General features: G+C 39.1%; 1 long non-coding RNA gene across 1 annotated transcript; it reads left to right on the forward strand.

The window, feature by feature from the left end:
* The first annotated feature begins 912 nt into the window (after positions 1 to 912).
* Positions 913 to 9,685, forward strand: LOC116784856. The gene is made up of 4 exons (XR_004356272.1): positions 913 to 1,059; positions 7,297 to 7,355; positions 7,743 to 7,846; positions 9,602 to 9,685. It is a non-coding gene; the product is annotated as an uncharacterized LOC116784856 (long non-coding RNA).
* Positions 9,686 to 10,770: the final 1,085 nt, after the last annotated feature.

Genomic DNA, 10,770 nt, shown 5'->3' on the forward strand with positions numbered 1-10,770 from the left:
GAAAATAATAATAACGATAAAAAAATGTACAAAACAAGTTATGCACAGCACAACTGCTCACTGCCAGCTGACTGACACCCAACCAGTCCCTGAGCAGCAGCAGCCACTTCCCAGCCAGCACCCCCAAACTCTATATACTGAGCATGATGACAGATGGTAGGGAATATCCCTTTGGTTAATTGGGGTCAGCTGTCCTGGCTGTGTCCCCTCCCAACTTCTTGTGCAATCCCAGCCTCCTTGCTGGCAGGGCAGTATGAGAACCTGAAAAGTCCTTGACTGTGTAAGCACTGCTCAGCAACAACTAAAACATCAGTGTGTTATCAACATTATTTTCATCCTAAATCCAAAACACAGCACTGTACTAGTTATCAGGAAGAAAATTAACTCTATAACACCCAAAACCATGACAATTACCTCTAAATTATTTGCGTGCCGTCTGCAAAGACTTTACTCTTTAAAAACTTGAAGTTTCCTTTTTTATGTAACCCTACATGTTTTTACACATTTTTACATGATTGTCTTTTGAATTTAGGCACAATGGTATAGATATTGGGTGATTTTATTGTTTCTACTGGAGTGTTGGATCTGAGCCAGTTTTACTCCCTGTTATGGAGTGCCTGTTCCATAACAGTATTTGTGAATCAAGTCCAGTGTTGCTCAGGGCAAAGTAAAGAGTTGACCATTCTATCTAAAATTCCCTGAGTCCTTGTTCCAGGAGGAAGTAATTAAGAACAACTAAACGCTTAGCTTTGACATCACATCCCTGCACAACATTAGCCAATACACCCAGTAGTGTTTGCAGTCTCCTGCCACATCTATGTTTCCTGTTCTTGCGTTATCGTCTCCACCAGCATGTCACAGGCACTGCTGCGTTCCAGTGGATCACTGGGTCATATAGGTATCAGTAGGTGACAGACTGCATTACCCTGCAAAGAGATGCGAGCATACAACTGTTCATTAAGGTTGTCTTATTGTGGTGGGTCCTGCAGAGTCTGATATTATGTGATAAAACTATAATAATTCATGCAGAAGCCAGACTATCTACAACAGCTAGTGAAGGTAAGGATAGCTGAATGGAATGAAAGAGTATTTAAAGAAATGGTACAGCAAAAACAGGTATAAACATAAATAAGTCATTTGTCTTTCTAATCTTGAAACATTCGTGCCCTTGTTCAGAATGAAAAAGTTGCCCAAGACAAGTAGGCTATTGTGCTGAAAAGTATTGGCTGCCTGATGATTTTGGAAAAAAATATGCCATGCTCACAAATGACCTGTTTATTAAAAAGGACAACAAATGACTGAGCAGTAAATATTCAGAGCCTGGGAGATTTTATCAAACATAATGTTTCTGAAAAAAAATTGTATGATACAGCTGGCTGTGGGAAGAACTGCAAGTTCAGATCTTTCTCAGGTCAACTGATTTTGTTCGTTTTCTAATTCCATGTACAGTTGCTATTTAACATTTTGCCAATCTTCTGGGAAAGTTTGTCAAACAAAGGTTTTGAACGTGACTTGCACAGATTGCTGACTGCCTTTCACAGCCTGGACATTTTATGAAGTCCTTCACGGGTGACCGTGTTTTGTTTTATTTTTAAATGTATTCCATAAAGAAAGAATTCTGAACTAAGCCACTGTGATTGCACTTAATCAACTTGCAAACAACACACAGAAAAGAATTCATTATATTACTATAGTGAATTCCTGCTATTTAAGGATAGTGTCATTATGAATAGAGCTTATTGAAACCAAAATGCCTGAATTTATTTATAGATCCTATGTACAAATGAAAGGAGCAAAGTAGTTTGAAAACAGCCTATACACTTGCTGTATTATGTTGGTTTTCCTGAAAGTTAGCTGCAATAGGAACAAGTCACTGAGGGTGAGACTTTGTGCTCCGCATTTACTCTATCTGCTACTGTTGAAGTTTGCAGGAAATCTTCATTTACATCACAGGAAACAGAATTCTGCCAATGCTCAGCTCTTCTGAAAATATATACTTCTGAAAAATGCAGAAGACTGCAGCTGGTGTTTCATCAGCACTAGGAAGCAGCGTCTAAAATGTTAAGCATTTTGCCCTTGGAACTATAGAAATGATTTAGAAACCATTATCAGGAGTTCAGGGAGGTTGGTTTTGTACCCAGAAGAAAGACAAGCAAATAGCCTCTCAGTAACATGTTCTCACTGAGCCAGATCCTTAAAGATACTTCTCAAAAAACCCCCAATATATTAACAAAATATGTTATTAAGCTAAGATTCTTTTTATCTGTTTGGAAAGAGTAGCAGCTTACGTAAATTACAAATAGAACTTTTCCAGATGGTATTTAATCTCAAGGAAGAAAGTCGAGCCAGTTAGTGGTTTCAAATATTTTATACCACTGTGGTAATTTCTGGTGCCAGCACACCACTTACATGTGTAGTGTTTCTCAGAAAGGAATGCTACAGGCACTGTATATGGTACCAAACACTCATGGCTTACAAATCAAGGTACTGTTGCTCCACTACACTGATGTTAGTCAAGAAGACCCCCACAGGAGTCAGTTGAGTTACGCCAGCAGATGAGAAGAGTCAGATCAAAATTAAGCCTTGTTTCACAATGGGTAGCTCATTAATCCATTGAAAACAACTAATACCCCACTAATTCCATCTCTTTCATAATCAGGGAGTAATCAGGGCCATTTGCTGGCCCTGGCCTCAGACATATATCATGTTAATTTATTGGAAGAACTGCACAGATTGGTTTCTGACAACTTTTGTTATTATTATTACTGTTATTTATTTATGATAATCAGCACACACACACGTCACTGTCCCAAAGAACTTACTAAAAGATCTTTCTCCCTTGTCCATGGACTTCCAAGGGACATGAATTGAAGCCAAGCAGAGTTGCAAGACATTTTCACTTGAGGGTCATATCCTAGCATGAAATCTATTTCAAGCTGAGCTGACTAGGAATTTGGCTCGCTTGAGCTTTGGCTCACGGTGGTGTTGCCCATCAGGTTCATGATGACAAGTGAACAGGAAATTTCACCACTGCATCATCAGAATGTTTCAGGTTGCTCCAGGTGCAGCACAGAGCCAACCTCTCTGTAGAAACCCTGAGATGTGATACACAATGAAATCACTGTCTCTTGCTCTCCAAACAGCATGCTTGAATAGGCTGTGGTGAAACCTCCCCAGGGACACAACGGAAGCCCGATCGCTTCAGTCATTTAGAGCTGGATAGTAGGAAACACTTATGAATGTACTGTAGGGAGCAATTCTTCTTGGCAGGGTCTATGTTAAGTGATGTAAGAGATGGCTTTTCAGCTCTTATTTCTATGCCTTTGAGGATATAGTGTTGCTATTTGCCTTTTTAAGCAGAGGCCTGAGATGGACAAGGAATGATAAAAAAGAGGAGATAATCAAATAGCTGATTTCCTTGCATTCTTTCTCTGTAATCAAGGAATGTTCAAAAGTGAGATGCTGGGCTAGAGACAAACACTGATAGAGTTACGAGGAGCTGAGAAGTGTTTACTGGTGTCCCTTTAGGTCTGCTTTTCCCATTGCTATCTTAAAATTTTCTGTTACACCACCACACATAGATGCTTTCCTTGAATACTACTGGAAGGTTTCAGATCCATGTCCAAGATTTTTATGTGCTGTGACATCTACAAGAAACTGGCAGATAATCATAATTAGCTTTGTAAGCTAAAAATGGGAATAATGCAATTAAAAAAACTAGAAACAAAATATTTGTTACTAATGAGATGGTGTTCAATGACAGATATACAACTGCTGTAATCATGTTCATGCTAGTTCTTGCTAATCTTCTATCAGTCTCTTTTAAGACTTTTTTTTTCCTCTTCAACAAGTTTTTCATTAAGTAGATGGAAGTCTGCCAGAATCAGTTTCCATTCATATTATTGTAAATCACGGTTGAAACCTGTCGTATTATTCCTGTTTTCTCCACATACAACTTAGATGAGCTTTTAGGCTGTTGCCTTAGGGTTCAATACAACTTGATACCATTTGAAAGATCATTTGAAAAGTGAAAGAACAGTTCTGAGGCTTCTTTCTTTTTCTTTCTTTCTTTTTTTTTTCTTTTTTCTTTCTTTCTCTCTCTCTTTCTTTCTTTCTTTCTTTCTCTCTCTTCCCTCCTTTCTCTCTTTCTTTCTTTCTCTCTCGTTTTCTTTCTATCTCTCTTTCTTTCTTTCCTCCTTTCCTTCTTTCTTTCCTTCTTTCCTTCTTTCTTTCCTCCTTTCCTTCCTTCTTTCTTTCTTTCTTTCCTTCCTTCTTTTCTTCTTTCATTCCTTCCTGAGCTAGCAATGTAATTTGGAACAATTCCCAGCACTCCAGCAATGCTGTGGTAAAAATCTGAAATACCCACAGTTCACAGTTGCTACAATGGCATATCTACTCCTGCCATTTGTTGTTCTCTCGCCTGCAAGCGAGAGATGTTAAAATCCTCTCATGTCAAGAATCATGCACACTGTTAGGTTTCATAAAGGCATGAAATATGAGATGCAAGTAATAGCAATGTCCTTTATATAACAGCATTTGCACAGGATTTTCTTGTTGCCTTAGGTGGAGTTCAAGTATTTTCTTTTGTATCCCCACCTTTAGGAAAAAAATTATTTGGTTGACTCAGAACCTGAAGTTAGTGCTGTTCAAGCATCCCGACTATCATTTTAAAGTGGCTCAGTCTTTTGATAGCTGGGCAACCTTTCAACAAAGTTGTGTTATATTAAAAAAATTAATGAGTATGGTCAGTGGACTGCTAGGCTCTTCAGTAAATTATGAAGACAGATGTACTATGGAAATTCCTAAGCAATTACATAATAGATACAGTAGATGACACACAACCCCTAACTGAAACTGGCTTCCAATCCTAATTAGGTTGCAAGTGATTCATTCCAAATTTCCAATTCAACGTATCATAAACCCACCAAATAATTGCTATAGATGGCAATTTCTGCTCTGCAACTGCTGAAACTGCAGTCACTGAACTTAGAACAATGATGTTCTCTAGCACTCCAACTGGGCTTACAAAGGTGAAGTACCTGCATGTGCAGGTGCTCGGGATTCAGCCTGGCACTAAGTTGCACCATTTATCAGGCAACATGCTAACAGGGTGCCCCTGAGTATTTTGTTCCTAAGAAATTATCTCTTCCTTTTTCCTTTCTGCTCTCTTCAAATCATCCTGCTCAGCCCAGCTTCACTATACACTTCAAAGCAGTTGCTACAAATCTTGCTTGCAATAAGACAGCAAGACTTTGCCACTGTCAGAGCCATGGAAAAACAGGATGTAAGATGGTGCTGAAGAGCAAGTCAGTTTCTGCTGAGACAACACTGACTATTTCTGCCTTCACTTCTAGCATCCCCTGGAAGCTGTACTTATCTTGCTCCTCCTCATCTCTTCCTGCAGCTCTGTTCTATCTCTGACCACATGTGGAATAATCAGACCCCTGGCTCAAACCCTCATGCTTAGGGAAGCAGATATCAATTTTGCCTGTGGGGCAGGTACGTTCAAAATAGATTCCTGTTACCTAGTCACAAGCTTCAAGTCTCAACTCAAAAAGTATGATGCATCTCAGTTCTTTCTGCATCTTCCTCAGCCGGTCACACTGTCCCTTATTTCATCATCCTTACGTGAGCCTAATATTGCTTGAGATGAGAGATTACACACTGAGTATATGCATTCCTTTGAATAATTATTTAAAGTGGGCTTCCACCATTATTTTGTGCATATAGTCTGGGGCCAAAAGACGTATCTCACCTCAGTGTTTAGGAGATGCTAGATAAAGAGAAGTTGAAAGAAGCGTGCTGTGCTGAGTGCTGTAATTGCTGACACATTTCTGTGGTATACTTGATCATTAGAACAGCTCACTTAAAACAATATTTTCTTTACAGAAAGGAAGTTGGTAATCGAGTTGTTATGCTTTTCTGCTTTGCATTTTCAGTTTAAAATTCAGCTGGTATTCAGTGTATGGTTATTGGTTACCAGAGCATGCTGATTCAAATTTTCATTACCCAATTGCAAGCTGATTTGTTGAATGCTGCTTAAACACTTGATTGCTGCAGATTTTCATGTACATGCCCTTTGGATTTCAGTCATGAGTATGGGCCATTTGAAAATGCTATAATCTCTGACTACACTGTGATTAAAATGGCTGTGACACAGATTTGAATTTGGTCAAGTCTATCCCCAAACCACAGTGACCAAAATGAACCGGTTGTAGAAACCATTCAGGAAATATATCATGTAAAGTATAAATCTAGATCTGAAGTATATGAGCCTAAATGGAGTCTTGCCACCACCCATTTTACTGTCTGGGAATGAGCTAAACATATAATATTGATGAATTTTAAGTAATTGAGGCTGGAGTACAAAGTGATATAGGGAAACGGTAGTCCTACACAAGCCCTACTTTTTCCCTCTAAGCTGATAAGCCAAGTTGTTCCCACTATGGTCTTGTCACTCCCGATCACTCAGGGTCATTCTTCTGGCCCAGACATTCTCAGTCTCTGCTGTGGAATGCCCTCATCTCACTGTTGCCCTCACTGCACAACAGCATATAAGCCCCATCTGAATCCCAGACTCTTCTCCCTATTCTTCCTGTGACTACCCTTGTCTATACCACCCTTCCTCAATTTTTCTGGACAATTTGGAAACCAGTAGAACACATTAAAAGGGGTTTATGTGATGGAAATGAAATGAAGAGAAAGAGGAAAGGATCATCTATCTTCTGTGGAACACTGTCTTTCTAGTAGAAAGGTCTCTTCCCAAAAAAGTCTAAAGTTAGTTACCATCTACCATGAAACCTCTATGAAATAGATTCTGCGCCAAGAATGGCGCATACAAAGTATGGACTTCATTGTGTTGAGACTCATTTGATCTCTCTTCAGATTAGGTGTCTTGTCCACATTGGCCAGCTCTGCTCCTTTGGAGGGAGGGATATTTGCACCTGAGGGAAATAATTCAGTGCACTTACCTGAAACATCTGCTTTAAGATGGGGTTACCTGTGCCTCTAGAAGTTGTATAGACAATTAACTTAGTCAAGGTGCTAACATTTTATGTCTCGTGTTAGGTCAGCTGAATCCTGCATCAAAAGAGTAATTATAGTAGCTCTTGCAGGGTGTGTGGGAGAGGAGAAGGTTGTGTTTCTAAGCAGGAGTTTACAAAACTATTTACTATGAGATTATTATTTTTTGATACACACACATTAAAAAGTTAGGAGGTCACCAAGAATGAAGTCCTACTGAGTGAGTTAAACCTATGGTGCTTCACTTAGTAAAAGTCACTGTCTTTACTACAGAAATGGAAAATGGATACCACAAAACGCTGCTGGAAAATCCCGAAATAATTAATGCAGATGTAAGTTGCCTGGGCATGTCAGCTAAAACTTTAAATCATACATATTTGATTTAAAAGACAAGTTAAATCTCATAAAACTACTAAGGTCCATTAAAAGAGATGTGTATTCATAAAAGTCATCTAGCCTGTGGACTAGAACTTTTCTCAGCAGCGACTCCCTGTGCTCCCTGAGGTTTGTGAATGAAATACATATCTCTGCCATGAAATATTAAGTTCACACTATACCCAGATTTTTTTGTGAGGTCCGTACTCCTTAGATATTTCTTGAGAATACTTTGTAAGCAGTATTCAAAGTCCCAGTCTGAGATCTAATGGGATACAATTTTTCCATGAATTAACACAGAAATAATAGCTAAGTCTGGACTGATCACCTAACTTCCTTTGCAGGTAAACAGAAAGAAAAATTCCCAGGGACAGTCATCGTATCTGGAAAAAGGCACGTAAACAACTGGCAAACCCTTTCTACAAAGGATATGAGGGTATCTATTTAGGTGAATAAAATTTTGATTAGTCTAATGCCAAGTAAGGTGAACATAACACTTGCAAAGCAAACATCTAATCAGGCAGCTGGAAGTTGTGCAGGAGTACCATGTCTGACTCTTTACTTCAAGTTTTAACATGTGAAATTAATTCTAAGGTTTCTAATTAAAAGAGGATTCAAAATTTTGCCTGATATTTGTAGATCTTACCATACCTGGATAGGCTAGGTAAGTGGGCTGACTCCAATGGTATGATGTCTAACGAGGCCAAGCGCTGGGTCCTGCACTTTGGCCACAACAACCCCATGCAGCACTACAGGCTGGGCACAGAGTCTGGGGAGTGACAGGCAGAAAGGGACCTGGGGGTTCTAATCAATGGGAAGCTGAACATGAGCCAGGTGAACATGCCCAAGGTGGCCAAGAAGGCCAATGGCATCCTGGCCTGTATTAGGAACAGTGTGGCCAGCAGGACCAGGGTAGTGATTCTGCCCCTGTACTTGGCACCAGTTAGGCCACACCTTGAGTACTGTGTCCAGTTCTGGGCCCCTCAGTTTAGGAAGGACACTGAGGTCCTGGAGAGTGTCCAGTGAAGGGCAACGAGGCTGGTGAAGGGACTTCAGCACAGGCCATATGAGAAGCGGCTGAGGGAGATGGGGCTGTTTAGCCTGGAGAAGGGGAGGTTCAGGGGAGACCTCATCGTTCTCTACAACTACCTGAAAGGACATCAGAGTGAGATGGGGGTTGGTCTCTTCCCCCAGGCAACCGGCAGTAGGACAAGAAGGCACAGTCTTAAGCTGTGCCAGGGGAGGTTTAAGTTAGACATTAGAAAGAAATTCTTTACAGAGAGAGTGATCAGACTTTGGAATGGGCTGTCCAAGAAGGTGCTGGAGTCACTGTCCCTGGAGGTATTTAGGAGACTGGATGTGGCACTTAGTGCTATAGTCTAGTTGACAGGGTGGTGTTGGGTCATGGGTTGGACTCAATGATCTCAGAAGTCTTTTCCAACCTGGTTGATTCTGTGATTCTGTGATATTGCCCTACTTCCATAAACATACGTTCCTGCTTGCCTCACTTTTTGTTGTTTGAGATCTATTTTTAGTCCAATTGTTCTTAGAAATTCTTCACACTGTGAAACATTACACTGCACTGGCAGCTCAGGAAGACTGACAGTGAATGATCTTCAACATGGATTTCTTGAAGCTCCTGTTTTGTTTTATACACTGTTATAAAACTATTCAACTGGTTTTCAAGCCAGGCTTCAAAAGAGTGATCCAGTAACAGAACTGCTTAAGATTTAATTGTTAAATGGAGCAATTATTGCATAGTGTGAATGTCTCAAATTTAGTCCCCCAGTGCTTTTTGAGCTTGAAATTCATTGCACCAACAAATGACCTCACAATTTAATGTAAGCAAAACCTTTTACTAGCATAAATTTTTCTGTAGTCACCATGAGGGGAAGAAAAAGGGAAATATGGCGTTGATTCTCCCTCTGCTATGTCTCATATTTTGTTTATTCTGTAGTGCATTATTTGTTTTAGCTTGGTAGTTCTTTTTCAAATGTCTTCACAAGACTAGAGTGCTACAATTCTAAGCCTCACAGGGAAATTTTAACAAGTTATGAATAACCAAGGAATGGGATTTCAATGTAATTCAGGAATGAGAACTAAGCAAAGAAGAATATTCAACCTTTTCATGGAAGGATTGAGTATTCTTTTCAAAGTCATATATCAAAAAGCCACATACAATGGAAACATTCTCTCTCCCTAGAACATAAAAGAAAAGGGAACTGCCTGTTATGTGTTCTGAAATGATCCCTTTTCATTACAACTTCAGAATTTTTTCTCTCTGGGGATCTCTGACTTCAAACCATGAAGAAAGGGAGAAACGACATCATACTATTTCCATTAAAAGCAGCCATGCGTAACCTGTATTTTTTCCTTTACTCTTTTTTCCCCATTTCACAATAATATTTGCATTCCAAAAAACTTAGTCTCTCTTTTTTTGATCCACTGAGGTTAAGCAAATGAGGTTGCTGCTGACAGTGTTGTTCATACCACTTGCGTGCTCCTTGTTTTAGGCCAGCAGCAGAGAAACTGCTATGCCTGTGTGAAATTCATTAGAAACCAAAACATTCCATCTTTCTTCATTTGGCCTGATCCTTCTTGTTTATCATAATTAAGTTATAAAAAAATCATCTTACACAATAGGAATACAAAAGTCTCTCAGTCTTGTAAATGAATAAGCTAGAATTGACCTGATTTTTTTAAATGGGTCCATGTACAGTATATTCAGAAAACTCTTCTATATGAACAATCAGAAAAGAAATAAGAATAAATGATTCAGAAACAACAGAAGAAATCTGGAGAAAAGGGATTAAGTATGATAATGCAAAGATTCACCTGACTTTTAATACAGTAAAGAAATACAAAATTAACAAAGAGCAGTCAGTATAACACAAGGAATATAAAAGAAAAAGCAACATGGTCTCAGAGAAGAATTTTCCTAGGTTCAGTAAGACTGGAGCAAAAAACAAACTTTGGATTTGTCAATATCAGAAATATAAAATTACTGTAGGAAAGTTTAGAGAAGAGACAAACAAACAGTGTAAGGCATAGACTAACAAATGAAAGAGAAAACAGCACATATCATTCACATACTGTTCTTTAGATGTTCAAAGCAGTGTACAGATATTACCAATTAACTCCCATATAATATCTGTTTGAGGCAAACAGATTCCCTTTCTACAAATTAAAAATATGAAATGGCTTGTCTAGAGATCCTGTAATAGGATGAGGCCACTTCAGTCTCATTCTTATGTTTATCCCATCAGATGACAGTAGAACACTAATCAAAGACCATATGATATAAAGCACATTTTCTGTTTTCTACAGTCAAATCACAGAGTCCATTCTTTATGAATTTCTGAAATGTGAGCT

This window comes from Chiroxiphia lanceolata, chromosome 3, assembly GCF_009829145.1.
Source record: "Chiroxiphia lanceolata isolate bChiLan1 chromosome 3, bChiLan1.pri, whole genome shotgun sequence".
Lineage (NCBI taxonomy): Eukaryota > Metazoa > Chordata > Aves > Passeriformes > Pipridae > Chiroxiphia > Chiroxiphia lanceolata.